This window comes from Musca domestica, unplaced genomic scaffold (assembly GCF_030504385.1).
Source record: "Musca domestica strain aabys unplaced genomic scaffold, Musca_domestica.polishedcontigs.V.1.1 1, whole genome shotgun sequence".
NCBI classification, from domain to species: domain Eukaryota; kingdom Metazoa; phylum Arthropoda; class Insecta; order Diptera; family Muscidae; genus Musca; species Musca domestica.
The window spans coordinates 21,723,699-21,741,280 of record NW_026712114.1 but is presented as its reverse complement, the minus strand read 5'-3'; the positions used below and the strand labels follow the sequence as shown (position 1 = coordinate 21,741,280).

General features: G+C 38.3%; 1 protein-coding gene across 2 annotated transcripts in view; it reads right to left on the bottom strand.

The window, feature by feature from the left end:
* The window catches only part of LOC101893794 (dedicator of cytokinesis protein 3), a 171,894-nt gene that overhangs the window by 28,767 nt on the left and 125,545 nt on the right, over nt 1–17,582 (bottom strand). The window lies entirely within an intron of this gene.

The window sequence follows — 17,582 nt, the reverse complement described above, 5'->3', positions numbered from 1 at the left end:
TTTTTTTTTGGTTTGGTTTTCGAAATTTATCATTGTATATGTAACGATAAAGACAAGTTCAAACCAACACACATTAGTCGATGACGAATATTCTTTAGAGTAGAGTATGGGTGTTGAAGACCGGCAGCGGCACAAACTATGGATCCATTGCTTGTGTATGGAGAGCGTGTAAAGAAGTCTATGGTATGGTGGACCAGACAGACGAATGGATGGATACAGACAACTTGTTGGCATGTCAGAGTAAAATTTTAACCAAAATTTTAAAGTCAAGAGATCACGATCAAAATGGTCTGAGAGAAATTTGGCAAAATTGCCGAATTCACAAACAGACATAGTTCATACCTATGTGTTGTAAAGTGGTTTACCAGATTTCAATGGCAGTTATTAAAATTTTGCCAAAAAAAAATGGTAATAAAAAATTCTCAAAAAAAGGTACTGAGAGAAAGAGACTAAAGAACTCCGAAGAAGAGGCCAAAACCAGCTCCAAACTTCTGTTTCTTCTTCTTCAGCAAAAAGCAAGCACAGTAGCCGAATGGTAGTAATGAACTCTTTTTAAGTCAGTTTTAATTAAGTACCTTTATGTAGACCACTGACCGACCAACCGACCAGCGGCTGGAATGTACTGCCTGACTGACAGCCAGTCCGCATGATTTGGAACATCTTTATGGAACTTGTTGTTAAATGGGGGGAAATATGGTTTATTACCACTGAATTACGTTGGCCATATGTCTTCTGTCCGCCTATGCGGCAGCGGCGGCGGATGCTTGAGGTGATCTTCGTCGGTTGTTGGTCGTTCGGTTTTTATTTTTCGTGGAGAGATAGGTGTTAACATGGCATTTTGCTTTTTAACTTGGCATGTGGTTCTTGTTTAAATAAAAATAAAAACACAAAAAAAAAAAATGAAAAGCTCAAATACCACAACAAACATAAAATATATTAAATCAATTCATTTTCAAACAACCAAAGGCAATAAAATGAACAACAAACAACGACAAAAAAAAAAAACAATTTCAGATAAGTGATGTAAATTGGATTTGACAACAAATTGACTCAGAAAAAAAGGGAAATTAAATCGAAAAGTCATATTCAAATGTTTTATGTCAACAGCATTTAACTAAATATGTAATTTGTTTGTACATAGTTGGTTTAAAACAATAAATGATTGGACAACACACATTCATCGTCATCACGGGTGTTTGTTGCGACAGATTCATGATGGGGTTACGAGGGTCAATATTTACAATTCTACTTTACGATTTTAGTTAATGGCAGTGTTGGAGCTTCAAATTTGGTTGAAAAATTTGGTTGGTCTAGAAATTAATTTTATCTATCATGGTTTTATAGGGTTGTACAAAAATTAGTACGAAACTGGATTAAACGGGTATTAGTTAAGCAAAGCACTTTTTCCTTAAATCTAAACTTCTTGATTACAAAGCGATCTACGTATCAACAACATGGCTGATCCATCATTGCATTAAATACAGACAGTTATGTCTCCTCAGACCATAAACTTTTTTATGAAATGTTATTAAAAATATACACATATACAAAGTCTGATGCATTTATGTTCGAATGTAGATATCTAACAGACAAACAATTTATATATTTACACATCGATAAGCAAAGGTAACAACCTCGACCAACAAAATTTAATGAAAGCATGCTTTTTGGAATGGATACGTGACTTACATGCGTCAATGCATGTAGAAAGTACGTAACTATGTGTGTGTATGTGTGCGTATTTACATAATTACAATGTAAATTGAAATCTGTGTAAATTTCCATTATTTGCATCTAAAGACAAAATAAACACTATTCATAAAAGAAAATATCGTAAAGTCATATGATATCAGACGAAGATTATTCCAAAACATTATAAAACCCTATGATCTTTCCACGAAATCTATAATATCTTATCGTGAAGACCTCGGGCTTAGGAGAAGATCATGAGGTCTTCTACAGACCACAAAGGTGTATTCTAGAGAAGATCTTCTAGAGAAGATCCAGAGAAGATCTTCAATTTTTCCAGAGAAGACCTTCAAGTATTCCAGAGAAGACTTTCAAGACTTCTACTGAAGACGTCTATATCAAAGTACTGTGATGACCTCAAGTTCTTCGTCCAGTGAAGACCTCAAGGCATTTTAGTGAAGTCTTCAAAGTATTATAGAGAAGACCTTGAAGTCTTACAGAGAAGAAATCTAGGTCTTATAGAGAAGACCTCTAGGTCCTATACATAGGGAAGTCCTCAAGGTCTTATCTATAAGACCTAAATTTCTTCTCTGTAAGACCTCAATGTTTATAGAAGACCTAGAGATCTTCACCAGAAGCCATAACGGTCTTTACAAGAAGACCTAGAGGTCTTCACAAGAAGATCCCGTAAGGCTAGAGGTTGTCAATAGAAGACCTAGACGTCTTAACAAGAAGTCCCACAGGTTTTCACTAGTTTACCTAGTTTTTCACTAGGAATCTAAAGTTTTACACTTGAAGGCCTACAGGTCTTCATAAGAAGACCTAGAGGTCTTCACAAGAACATCTAAAGGTCTTTACTTTTGTTCCCGTAAGGCTAGAGGTTGTCAATAGAAGACCTAGACGTCTTAACAAGAAGTCCTACAGGTTTTCACTAGCTTACCTAGTTTTTCACTAGGAATCTAAAGTTTTACACTTGTAGGCTTACAGGTCTTCACAAGAAGTTCTAGAGGTTTTCACTTGAAGAAATAGAGGTTTTCACTTGAAGACCTACAGGTCTTCACAAAAAGACCTAGAGGTTTTCACAAGAAGACCTAGAAATCTTTACAAGAAGACCTAGAAATCTTCACAAGAAGACCTTGAAATCTTCACAAGAAGACCTAGAAATCTTCACAGAAGACCTAGAGGTTTTTACAAGAAGAACTAGAGGTCTTCATAAGAAGACATAGAGAACTTCCCAAAAAGACCTAGAGGTCTTCATAAGGAGATCTAGAGGACTTCCCAAAAAGACCTAGAGGTTTTTAAAAGAAGACCAAAAGGTGTTCGAATGAAGACATAGAGGACTTCATAAGAAGGTCTTCACTAGAAAACTACAGGTTTTCACAAGAAAGCCTAGAGGTTTTCACAAGAAGGCCTAGATGACTTCACAAGAAAACCTAGAAGTTTTTACAAGAAGACCTACAGGTCTTCAGAAAAAGACTTAGGGGTCTTCATAAGAAGAAGCCTTCATAAGAAGACCTAGAGGACTACACAAAAAGATCTAGAGGTCTTCACAAGAAGACCTAAAGGAGTTCACATGAAACCTACATTTCTTCACTAGAAAACCTAGAGGTCTTCACTTGAAGATCTATAGGTCTTCATAAGAAGACCTAGAAGACTTTATAAGAAGATCCAGGGAACTTCACAAGAAGACCTAGAGGTGTCGACAATAAGACCTAGAAACCTTCAAAAGAAGAACTAGAAGTCTTCATAGGAAGAACTATAAGCCTTCATAAGAAAATCTAGAGGTTTTCACAAGAAGACCTAGAGGTTTACACTTCAAGATCTCGAGGTTAAGGTAAGTACCTCTATGTCGTCCAGTGAAGACTTATTGGTCTTGTAATGGGAACCTCTAAGTGTTCTAGAGGAAGACCCCAAGTTCTCCTATTGAAGATCCCAAGGTTTTTTGGTGAAGACCTTCTTGTCTTCTAAAGATAGCCTGAAAGTCTCTAAGTTGGATACCTCAAGGTCTACTAAAGATCCCAGCATCGTGGTATCCAATTGGAGAGCCCAAGTTCTGCTATTGGTGAGCCTAATGGCTTCTATTGAAGATCCGAAGAATTTCTAATTTTCCCAAATCTCTGTTCAGTCTCGCCATAAACTATCATTAATCCTCGAAAAATCAATTGAGCAGTATTTTACAAGGACTTCTCAGAATTTATTTAACACAAATGCTTTTGTTTACAGTTAAGATGCGAATAGCAATGGATTTTTTTTCTCTGAACAAATTAACTCTTCATAAACAATATCTCCGATAATCCATTTAAAATCCCAAATTAGGGTGACCTTTAACAAATCACCAGCACTGTATACAACGCCAACAAAACAAGGAGTTAAAGAGCTCATCCAAAAGGAAAACCCGAACTGATTTAATTTTTGGTCTGTTACCTGTGGATGATAATTGTTGTTGGTGGCAGGTTGGTTGGTTGGTTGGTCGGTTACCTGTGAAAATATTCATCCAGCATTCCCGTGTGTGTGCCTCAGATAAAATGCAATATGACGGCCGGACTAAGATGACAAAAAGAATTCACAGATTATGACTACGACGACGGCGGCGGCGATGATGACTGACTAGTTATTACATTAAGATGTCGTCGTCGTTTGTTGTTGTTTGTTTTTTTTTTCTCTGAAACCCTGCGCTATTTGTATTTTTGTTTCGGTTATAAATTTTTAAGAATTTTTAATGTTTCGACTCTCTGGCTGCCGGTCTGTCTCGCACACACACGGCCAACATACTATGTACCTTTTTAGGCATCAAAAATAGCTATACATATGTATGTTTGTATACGATACCACACACCATATCACCGTATCTATGTAGGTAAACAGTCATAAATATTTTTGTTATTAGGCATTTAACGTTTATGAAGACATTGGCGTGTTTTTCTAAAAGTGGCATACTTGGCAGAGATGCGGGCCATTCTTTCTCTTGTCAATGGTAAAACCAACGCACACACATTCTAAATGTGTGTGTGTCGATTGGGAAAAATGTGCAGTTTTCAAATGAAAAAAGGATAAAAGGAAATATATCCACATAACTGCAGCTTCTTCGAAATATGTTTTCTATCTTGATCTAGACTTAGAGGTCTTCACTAGGAGACCCAAGGTTCTTGAATAAAATTTTTTGCTCTAGAAGATTTTGAAGTCTTCACTAGATGGTCTAGAGGTCTTCCAGTAAAGATCTCGCTGCTAATAGAGACCTCAAGGTCTAAGTAGAAATGCTAGAATAAATAGAATACCTAGAAGTCGTCACTAGAAAACCATGAGGTCTTCACAAGGAGAGCTTGAGGTCTTCACAAGAAGAGGTTGAGGTCTTTACCAGAAGAGCTTGAGGTCTTCACCAGAAGAGCCTGAGGTCTTCACCAGAAGAGCTTGAGGGCTGCACCAGAAGAGCTTGAGGTCTGCACCAAAAGAGCTTGAGGGCTGCACCAGAAGAGCTTGAGGTCTGCACCAGAAGAGCTTGAGGTCTTCACCAGAAGAGCTCGATGTCTTCATCAGAAGAGCTTCAGGTCTTCACCAGAATTGCTTGAGGTCTTCACCAGAAGTGCTTGAGGTCTTCACCAGAAGAGCTTGAGGTCTTCACCAGAAGAGCTTGAGGTCTTCACCAGAAGAGCTTCAGGTCTTCACCAGATGAGCTTGAGGTCTTCACCAGAAGAGCTTCAGGTCTGAGCTTGAGGTCTTCACCAGAAGAGCTTGAGGTCTTCACCAGAAGAGCTTCAGGTCTTCACCAGAAGAGCTTCAGGTCTTCACCAGAAGAGCTTCAGGTCTGAGCTTGAGGTCTTCACCAGAAGAGCTTGAGGTCTTCACCAGAAGAGCTCGATGTCTTCACCAGAAGAGGTTGAGGTCTTCACCAGAAGAGGTTGAGGTCTTCACCAGAAGAGCTTGAGGTCTTCACCAGAAGAGCTTGAGGTCTTCACCAGAAGAGCTTCAGGTCTTCACCAGAAGAGCTTCAGGTCTTCACCAGAAGAGCTTCAGGTCTGAGCTTGAGGTCTTCACCAGAAGAGCTTCAGGTCTTCACCAGAAGAGCTTCAGGTCTGAGATTGAGGTCTTCACCAGAAGAGCTTGAGGTCTTCACAAGAAGAGCTTGAGGTCTCCACCAGAAGAGCTTGAGGTCTTCACCAGAAGAGCTTGAGGTCTTCACCAGAAGAGCTTGAGGTCTTCACCAGAAGAGGTCTTCACTAGAAGAGGTCTTCACTAGAAGAGGTCTTCACTAGAAGAGGTCTTCACTAGAAGAGGTCTTCACTAGAAGAGGTCTTCACTAGAAGAGGTCTTCACTAGAAGAGGTCTTCACTAGAAGAGGTCTTCACTAGAAGAGGTCTTCATCCGAAGAGCTTGAGGTCTTCATCCGAAGAGCTTGAGGTCTTCACCAGAAGAGCTTGAGGTCTTCACTAGAAGAGCTTGAGGTCTTCACTAGAATAGCTTGAGGTCTTCACTAGAAGAGCTTGAGGTCTTCACTAGAATAGCTTGAGGTCTTCACTAGAAGAGCTTGAGGTCTTCACCAGTGGAGCTTGAGGTCTTCATCCGAAGAGATTGAGGTCTTCATCCGAAGAGCTTGAGGTCTTCATCCGAAGAGCTTGAGGTCTTCATCCGAAGAGCTTGAGGTCTTCATCCGAAGAGCTTGAGGTCTTCATCCGAAGAGCTTGAGGTCTTCATCAAGAAGAGCTCGGGGTCTTCACTAGAAGAGCTCGGGGTCTTCACTGGAAGAGCTCGGGGTCTTCACTGGAAGAGCTCGGGGTCTTCACTGGAAGAGCTCGGGGTCTTCACTAGAAGAGCTCGGGGTCTTCACAAGAAGAGCTCGGGGTCTTCACTAGAAGAGCTCGGGGTCTTCACTAGAAGAGCTCGGGGTCTTCACTAGAAGAGCTCGGGGTCTTCACTAGAAGTGCTAGAGGTCTTCTTCACTAAAAGAGCTAGAGGTCTTCTTCACTAGAAGAGCTCGGGGTCTTCACCAGAAGAGCTTGAGGTCTGCACCAGAAGAGCTTGAGGGCTGCACCAGAAGAGCTTGAGGTCTGCACCAGAAGAGCTTGAGGTCTTCGCCAGAAGAGCTCGAGGTCTTCACCAGAAGAGCGTGAGGTCTTCACCAGAAGAGCGTGAGGTCTTCACCAGAAGAGCGTGAGGTCTTCACCAGAAGAGCGTGAGGTCTTCACCAGAAGAGCGTGAGGTCTTCACCAGAAGAGGTCTTCACTAGAAGAGCTTGAGGTCTTCACCAGAAGACCTTGAGGTCTTCGCCAGAAGAGCTAGAGGTCTTCGCCAGAAGAGCTAGAGGTCTTCGCCAGAAGAGCTTGAGGTCTTCGCCAGAAGAGCTTGAGGTCTTCGCCAGAAGAGCTTGAGGTCTTCGCCAGAAGAGCTTGAGGTCTTCGCCAGAAGAGCTTGAGGTCTTCGCCAGAAGAGCTTGAGGTCTTCGCCAGAAGAGCTTGAGGTCTTCGCCAGAGCTTGAGATCTTCCTTGGAAGAGCTTGAGATCTTCCTTGGAAGAGCTTGAGATCTTCCTTGGAAGAGCTTGAGATCTTCCTTGGAAGAGCTTGAGATCTTCCTTGGAAGAGCTTGAGGTCTTCCTTGGAAGAGCTTGAGATCTTCAATAGAAGAGTTTGAGGTCTTCCTTGGAAGAGTTGATCTTCAATAGAAGATTTAGAGGTCTTTAACAGAAGATCTAGAGGTCTTCACCAGAACAGTCTTCGGGTCTTCACTAGAAGAGCTATAGGTCTTAACTAGAAGACTATGAGGTTTTCACTAGAAGAGCTTGGGATCTTTACTAGACCTAAAGGTCTTCACAAAAAGACCATGAGACCATTATCAGAAAACCACGAGGTCTTCACTAGAAGCCCGATATGAATTTTAAATTGGAAGTTATTTCCAGCCTTATCTGTGATTCCGAAGATCCTCCGAAGGATATCAGCTTCACAGTTCTCTTTTCCCAAATAACAATTTTGTATTCTAAGCCTAAATAAATAGTCCCAAGTATTATTTCCGAGCCCCACCAGCAATGCGGTAGGGTAATATGAATGGCCTTTTTAATGGCTCGCCTTGTTATGCGACTAAGCGAGTGCATTCAAACTGTGTGTGTGTATGTTTGTGCCCATGTGTTTGTGTTGTGTGAAATATGTAACGTTTGTAAATGAAATTTTCTAAAAAGTGATAAAACTAAATAAACATTTCATTATGTTAAGGAGAAAAGATGAAAAGACACCAGCCAGTCAGCCAACCACCAACAAAGTAGAGAGCGAGCGATTCAGCCAAACAAACAGAAATACAACAAACAAAACAACAGCAATGCAGTTTTCAAAAGAACACATTACGTGGATGGACGGTCGGGACAAACGTATAGACGACAGACAACAAACGTCACACATACGGCCATCTATGGAACAGGCCAACCAGCCAGGCCATAATGACAAACTGTGATTTTAGAAGAGCTAGAAGAAGTAGATACAAATTATGACTTTTTCTTGCAAAGACCAAGGTTTAAAAAATAAAGAATCATTCAGAAGCATGGCAAGGCAAGGCTTGGCTGGCTGGCTGCTGCTGTTGCGTTCTTGACTAGTTAGGCCGTAAAGGAGCGGAGAGCCTCAACTCATATGGCTTGTTTTAATATACAAGTCAGGAATCAAAACGAGTATTCCAACATCGTGTTGTTTTCCCCCAACATTTCCCCCCTTTCGTTTACAGTCATTCGAACTAGCAAAGCAAAAAAAGACACCAAGAATGGTTATAAATATCCATGGAGACTAAATGAATATCTGTCATATCTTTTATAAATAATGCTATGTCATACTTGGAAAGCTGCACCCGTTTTTCTTTTTGAGATTCTCCTCCTTGTTTTTCGTTTCGGTTCCATATTGCTTGGCCGTTTGTTGTCGGCCTCACTCAATTTCGAGACTAACTTGTGTTCCTATTATCCTCTATAGTCATCCTTCTTCAACTATTCTTGTGATTTTGTTTTATTCGTTCCTTTGTGATTTTGATTCGACTCAACTAGGAGGCATGGCATAACCACCACCACCACCACCACCACCACCACACCAGATAGGGTCATGGTTGCAATGCAATTCCACCAAGCCAAGGCAATAATATTATCCTCATCATGGCTCGGTCCATATGTAAAAGACAGATGGATGGATGCCCTGGTAACAAGCTTCTTTTTAATGGCAACGGAAATAAAAACGGCAATGACGAAGGCGATGATAATAACCAAGGCGTTGCAAATGGTCAGGGGTTAGGGGGGATTTGGTTAATAAAAGTTTTGGAATTTCTCACAGCAAGGGGAGTGTTTTTTTTTTCGGGAAATTTTATTGTGATTTTTAAATTAATTTAATATTTAAGACATGACTTCAAATATAGGATAAACAGTAAGAACTTCAGATTTGAGAAGTGAAAAATAATAGTTCAGACATCAAAAAGGGGATTCAAATGAAATGGATAATATATCTACGTTACCCAGATACTGTGGATAATGTATCTGCGTTATCCAAATGCCATGGATAATATATCTACGTTATCTATACAATGTATTACGTCATCTAAATAATGTGGATAATGTGTCTACGTTATCCAGATAACTAGGTAATACAGATAAATGTATCTACGTTATCCAGATAACTTGTATAATATACTTACGTTATCTAGACAACGCGGATAATGTATCTACGTTATCTAAATAACGTGGATAATGTATCTACGTTATCCAAATAACGAGGATAGTGTATCTACTTTATCCAGATAATGTGGATAATGTATCAAAGTTATCCAGATAACTTGGATAATGTATCTACGTTATCAAAATAACGTGGATAATGTATCTACATTATCCAAATAACGTGGACAATGTGTCTAGGTTATGTACATAACGTGGATAATGTATCTACGTTGTCCAAATAACGTGGATAATGTATCTACAATATCCATATATCGTGGATAATGTATTTACGTTATCCAAATAATGTGAATAGTGCATCTACGTTATCCAAATAACGTAGATAATGTATCTACGTTATCCAAATAACGTAGATAATGTATACTTGTTATCTGATAGTGTGGGTAATTTATCTATGTGTTTAGACAACATGGATATCTACGTTAACCAAATAACGTGGATAATGTATCTACGTTATCCAAATACCGTGGATAGTGTATCTACGTTATCTAAATAATGTCTATGTTATCCAGAGAATGCATATTTGTTATCTGATAATGTGAATATTTTATCTATGTGTTTGGATAACATGGATAATGTATCTACGGTATGTATCTACGTTATCCAAATAGCGTGGATAGTGTATCTACAATATACAAATAACGTAGATAATGTATTTACGCTATCTAAATAATGTCTATGTTAATATGTGTTTGGATAACATGGATAATGTATCTACGGTATCTAGATAACATGGATAATGTATCTACGGCATCTAGATAACGTGGATAATGTATTTATGGCATCTAGATAACGTGGATAATGTATTTATGTTATCCAAATAACGTGAATAGTACATCTACGTAAACCAGATAAAGTGGATAATGTATCCACGACATTCAGGTAACTTGGATAATGTATCTACGTTGTCCAGATAACGTTGATAATGTATCTACGTTGTCCAGATAACGTGAATAATGCATCTACGTTGTCCAGATAACGTGGATAATTTATCTATTGTATCCAGATAACTTGGATAATTTATCTATTGTATCCAGATAACTTGGATAATTTATCTATTGTATCTAGATAACTTGGATAACACATCTACGTTATCCAGATTAGGAGAATCTAAACAATGCGGATTGCATCCACGTTATCCATATAACGTATAATGTGAATAATACATCTATGTTATGAAGACCACGAATTTATTGTACCTACGTCATACAGATTACGATATTCAGATAACTGTCCATGTGGCTAATTTATACATGACTACAGATAACGTGGATAATGTTCTACGCTATCGAGACAAACTGGATATGGTATCTACATCATCTATAAGCAATAGATAATCCATCTACGTTATCTGTAAAACACAGATAATAAATGTAATTTATAGAGATTTACTTTATTTTCTTAAAGGACGTGAATATATTATTGGTACAATTGTATTGTGAATAACACTGCCCTTCAAATTTCCCGAAGTTTTTTTTATAGCTACAAACAGTTTGCAAATTGGCAACATTGTTCCATTAAAAAGTGTGCTTAAGCATACAAACATGATGTGAAACTTTATGATTCACCACCGCCATCCTTACACTTAGAGAAAAGTTTGTTTACAATGGATGCCCCATAACTTATTGGCTAAATAAGCGAACTGTCTACGAAATTCCATGAAAATAAACAAACTACTCCAGCAACTTTAATATTGCTTATGAATTTTTCAAGTAACACAAAATAAGACAATCATCATCATCATCCATGGCTGGCCAGTTCAGTTCGTTCGGTGGACAACCGACAACATTCCCAACCCACACACTGTCTCTGTATTTTCAATATCCAATGAATATAAGATGAGGTATTTCTTCTTTTGCTTTTCGGAAGTTTGTAGGTTTGTGTGTGTGTGTTTGGTATTTGTTTGGACAAATCTAAAGATTTGTTGCCTCTTAGAGTCCAGACTTTCTTCGGCTCGAAAACAATGGAGAAGCATTTTCACAGAAATTCTTCACAAGAAAATCATTCAATTCATATCTCTGCTGTTCCCTCTCCTCGACCTCCTACGCTCTTCTTTACAAAATGTACTTTTAATCTGTTTTCGAGTTCTATGCGACAAATCCAAAGGCATAACAGCAATTGAAGGAGTTCGAATGACAGTAGTAGTAGTGTTGCGGACCAGATGAAAAGACCTGGGGTATGTGCGCGCGGTGGTACTGTGTGGAGAACACAAGTTTTTTGTGTGAACTTAAAATTTATGGCTTTATAAAAACCTGCTTGGCTTTTTCTTTTTGTTTTCATTTTTTTCTTTCAAAGCAATGGACTGACTACCAAAAGCAGCAAAGCGGCTGTGGCACACGTAGTCAACTAAGGCCAAGCCCAACCAGGCAGCAACCTACCTATTCCCCATTTTCAAACCTCCACTGCAGACAACAGCAACAAGTCATCTCGGCACGTCGCTGCCACAGCATCAACAACAACAGCCAGTTCCGTCAGTCATATGGACAGCGACTGGTTGTCACACTCTTGGTCACATTTGTTGTTGGTTTTTGTTCATTTCATTCGTTCGTTTGGCTTCTTGGCCAATATTAATAGTAAACTATCAGCTTTAATGCGATAGCTGCCAAAGTAAAAGGTGTGATGAGCGGTGGTGTGGTGGTTTTGCGGTCTGTATGTGTAACGGCGATAGGTATGCATCCATTGTAGGCTGCTGCCACCTCCAAGAGTCAGGCACAAATACGCACAAACCTTCGCCATTTCTCTGGGATCTCTTGTTAGTTGCCCTGACATATTTAAAGGGTACAAAACGTCGAGACGACGAATCTATAGGATTTCTATATTTATCTTTGTGCAATTGAGTTAAGCTGCGACGCGTAGCAATCGAACATGATACCATACCAGTTTTCTTCTTTTCATCCCATACTCGCTTGCAATAATTCTCTGATTGCGCGAAGAGTTGGCTGGCAAATGGAGGAATAAATGGTGAAATTTCCTGGGTAGGAGTATGCCAATAACATGAAATGTTTGTTCTTGTTATATGGATACATTATCCACGTTGTCTGGATAATGCAGATACTTTCTTTAAGTTCTCGTGATAACTTTGATGCATACACGATATCTGGATACACGTAGATACATTATCCACGTTGTCTGGATAACGCAGATACCCTCTTTACGTTCTCGAGATACATACACGATATCTGGATACACGTAGATACCATTATCTGAATAACATAGATACATTATCCACGTTGTCTGGATAACGCAGATACCCTCTGTACGTTCTCGAGAAAACTTAGATACATACACGATATCTGGATACACGTAGATACCATTATCTGAATAACGTAGATACATTATCCACGTTATCTGGATAGCGTAGATACATTATTCACGTTATCTGGATAACGTAGATACATTCCACGTTACCTGGATAACGTAGATACATTCCACGTTATCTGGATAAAGTAGATACATTATCCACGCAATCTGGATAACGTAGATACATTATCCACGTTATCTGGATAACGTAGATATATTATCCACGTAATCTGGATAACGTAGATACATTATCCACGTTATCTGGATAAAGTAGATACATTCCACGTTATCTGGATAACGTAGATACATTCCACGTTATCTGGATAACGTAGATACATTATCCACGTTGTCTGGATAACGTAGATACATTATCCACGTTATCTAGATAAAGTAGATACATTATCGAAGTTATCTAGTAACTCAGATACATTATCGAAGTTATCTAGTAACTCAGATACATTATCCACGTTATTTGGATAACGTAGATACATTATCGAAGTTATCTGTATATCGTATATACATTATCCACGTTATCAAGAAACATAGATAAATTATCCAGACTATCTGAATAACATAGAGCCATTATCCATAACATAAATGACAAGCAAAAAGGAATGGCAACTCTGGCCATTCAAGTTACGGCATCAGCAGCAGAAGTTGATTATTCCACACAAGCACATCACCATAGCAACCAAACGATGGTTGGAGAATCGCACAAAAATTGTGAACTAACTACACACCACACAACAAATCCCGACAGAATGCAAATATATGTACCTACGTGTTTTTGATCAATCATCGATGTTAAGTGATCCTCACTGGTTCGTGAGAAGTTAGATGTGGAAGGGCAGCAATGCTGTTGGTGCGAATGAACCGCAGAATTCTTTTTCTTCGCTGCCAAGTACTATGAAGGTAGGTACAATCCGTTGCAAGTTTTAATGGCCCTTGGTATGGCTCAGTGAGGGAGCAATTTGCTTAAATTGGTAGCCGTAAAAACGATGAGACAAAATTTGAAAAAGTTCCAGAGGGTGATGTTGGTGGGAAGACTTGGGAAAAGAGCTATACATGATATTAAGGCACTCCACAAATTGAAATTGAATTTACCATCAAATTTCAGGATATAGTGTTTAAAAATGTGAAATTGTCACAAATTATTTAGCGTTTTCTTAGTTTACTCAGTCCAAAAGTTCTTCGAAAGAAATTTAAAAATATATCCCGCCACCCTATAGGGTAGCCGAAAAAATACCCAACCATAAAGAATTCAATTCGCATCTCCATGACTAAGCCAACGAAAAGGAATTGGCGAACAAATAAAACGAACAGCAGCAGCCGCAGGAACAGCAGCAACATCATCGTAAAACGCATCTTCAGAGTAATGAGAAGCAGGTAGCAACAGGTTCCGTATTAATCATTTATTAAATAAATTGGTTTCCAACACACCAACCAAAAAAAAGAGGATCGTATAACAGAATTTTCATTGCGAAACGTCAGTTGCTGGACATCGAGCGGCGTCCAGCCATGCATTTCACATAACCCATTGTATCAATCTCGTCGTCTTCGTCGTCTCAGGCTTCATGCCAACCAAGTGTGTATTTTTATTTCGAAACTGAAAAACGAATAGGCATCTATCCCGAAAATTACATATGTATCTGAGAGTTTCAAAAACAAAATGACGTTTATCTTTCGAACATAAAGCACTGAGCCTCAGTTACTGAGGTCAATTGTTAAGCTGAGATATTCATATTTTTCTGTTGTTGCAATGAAAGAGAGTGTTATACAAAAGGTGAAGTGGTGGAGAGTAGTTCAAACAAAAACTCAATTGAAGTGCAGCAATAAAGATAGTGTTGCCACATAGTCTGAGGAATTTAGTACCCATTTTAAAAGAAATAAATATTAAGAATTGGACAGAGAAAATTAAGAACTCTAATCCACATAATTCTCAAAGACCAAAGAAGCAATAATACACCTATATATAGAATTCTACCATTGCATATGTTTCGAGATAATTTAACTTAGCTCTAAGAACCCGAAATGCCAAATTACAGCTAATTCTTTGGAAATTTGGTCCGAACCATTAAAAATTCCTTAAATCAGAAAATAACGTTGTTATATGGGGACAGTAAGTGGACATATATCGAATATTTTCTACGGGGAGTTTAACAAATAACTCAGAAACCAAAACGTAAAATTGCTGCTGATTTGGTTGGAAATGGGACCGAAACCTATATAAAGTCGAAAATCAAAAATAATATTATATGGGGGACTTTACCACAAAAAAGGACCCACATTTAATATGTTTGCATTTGAATACGGATAGCGTGAACATTTTACCCACGTCATCTGGATAACTTGGATACATTATTCGCGTTATATTAAAAACTGTAAAATCATACATATATGTCATATAGAACGATACGAATAGCCGATATAGCCCAACTATGCCCAACTGCGATTATGGAAAATATTGGCCTGCTGCTTTTCGTACCTATCCCCAAAAAGTGAACAAATAGTCGAGTAAAACATGAAATCAGTTTTTGATTTTCTTTAAACTTCTCATTCCTAAGAAGATTTAATTAGGTCTCTGAAAAATCATAACTCTCACAAAATGCATAATTATTCTCTAGTTCTCCTCAACATGGTGTACGTCCAATCTTTATGTATGACCCCAAAAAAGTATGCAAGGTGAGATGAGAAAACTGCAACCAACTTCAGACTGCTGTCATTTCTAAGCCACTCGTCCGACAGCTGTTAAAATTATTCCAGTGACAGCTCATTATATAGTTTAAAAGGATACAAAAGCATTTTGGTGAGAATTTTCCAGAAAAAAATTATTCGTGATGGAATTCAAGCGTGATAGTGTGATTTTTTTGTATTTGGCTGGAAAACCACAAGTGGCTATCGTTAGAGCACTCCAGCATTTAAATGTGAATAAATCGTTTGTGTCTCGTACCATCGCTCTGACGTCAAGGAAGTGGACGGAAGAAAACAGCAACATCAGCAGAAATGGTTCGAAAAGTACAGATGCGACTTGTTCGAAATCCGCGTTGCAGTGGCCAAAAAATTGCTCGTGAGCTGAACCTATCGCAATATTCCATTCGGTAAATATTGAAAAACGAGCTTGGAGTAAAGCCATTTAAATTCCAAAAAGTGCAAGAACTTACACCGCAACTGAAAGAAAATAGACTCAAAGAGCTAAAGAGTTGCTTCACTTGGCCGAAAATGGTGAACAGCCGAATCTGGTTTTTTTCCGATAAGAAAAAATTCTTTGTCCAGCAGTTTTTAAACAAACGAAATGATCGTGTTTACTTGCAAAGAATTCAGCTGAAAATGTGCACCTTCGGTTGGCCACCAGAACGCAAACACTTTAGCCGCAGACCATGGTCATTCCGCGCCACCCAAGAATGGTTACAAAATAAGGTTCCTCGTTTCATTTCCAGCGCACAATGGCCACCAAAATCTCCAGATTCCAATCCGTTGGACTATTGTGTCTGGAGTATTTTGGAAAGCAAGGTTGGTACTAAAAAATACCAACGTGTCGATCACCACAAGCAAGCGCTTCGCCGGGAATGGGCCAAAATACCGCAGAGCAACATTCGGACCGTTTGAAGGCTAAATTTCGTGCCAAAGGTGACCAATTCGAACAAATCTAAGCTTATTCTAAAATTTGATGCTATTCCCTACATTTTTTGCTTTCATTCAATAAAATTTATAAAAATGTAAAAATTATGGCGTAATCGACCGAAATTATATATGGGAGCTATATCCGAACCTCAGCCGATTTCAAAATTAATTTGGCAATATTCTTTGTACTAAATTCCGTCACTTATATCAAACTTCATTGGAATCAGACATACATATCGTGTTTGGGGCATCAAATATGTGAAATCGGCCGAAAATATATATGGGAGCTATATCCGAACCTCAGCCGATTTCAAAATTAATTTGGCAATATTCTTTGTACTAAATTCCGTCACTTATATCAAACTTCATTGGAATCAGACATACATATCGTGTTTGGGGTATCAAATATGTGAAATCGGCCGAAAATATATATGGGAGCTATATCCAAACCTGAACCGATTTCAATATCATTTGACGAAATTATTTTTGCTCCAAATTCCGTTACACACCCCAAATTTGAAGACTATATCTGTAATCGATCAATAGATATGTGCATACAAAAACTAAAATTTTTTGAAATACCTCCGATTCTGATGCTATATTATGCGTTTCAAGTGGAATTTAAAAAAAAATACGTAGCCTCAGAAAAACCTTTACAGCAGTTTTTGAGTTTTAAAATTACAAACAAACAATCAAACGCACACACATTTTACTTGGTAGAAGAATACTGGTAGATGCATCAACGCTTGGGACATTGATATGTCAAAAAATTTTAAATATCTTTTCAAATATAAGTAGATTTTTATATGTTTTCTTATATGACGTCATTCGGAGGTTATTATAATTCGCGTTTTTAAAAAATTTTTAAAAATTCAAATAATTTTCATTCAACATTTTCAATTCCAAAATTGGTTTGACAGTTCATTGTCCCAGCGGCTGTGTCGATGCATCTACCTATATTCTTTAACCATGCACATTTTCCTTTTATCGATCCAAACACGAACACGCTCAAATATATTTTAGGGATGGCAACCCTTTATCGTAACCACACAGACCACTTTTGTTGGTAACAATCAGATAGTGTGGGACCAAGCTGCAGTTCAGAATTAGTATGAAGCTAAAACAAAGTGAGATTTAATTTCTTATGTGTTATAAATCAGACAACAAGAGAGCACTCCAAAGAGAGTGATAGTGTGGAATTTAAGAGAACACCCTTTACAGAAGCGAAGTTAAAACATGTGTGTTCGAAACTTCATCATTTTTTTTTTGAAACGAGATTTCAGCTAAGC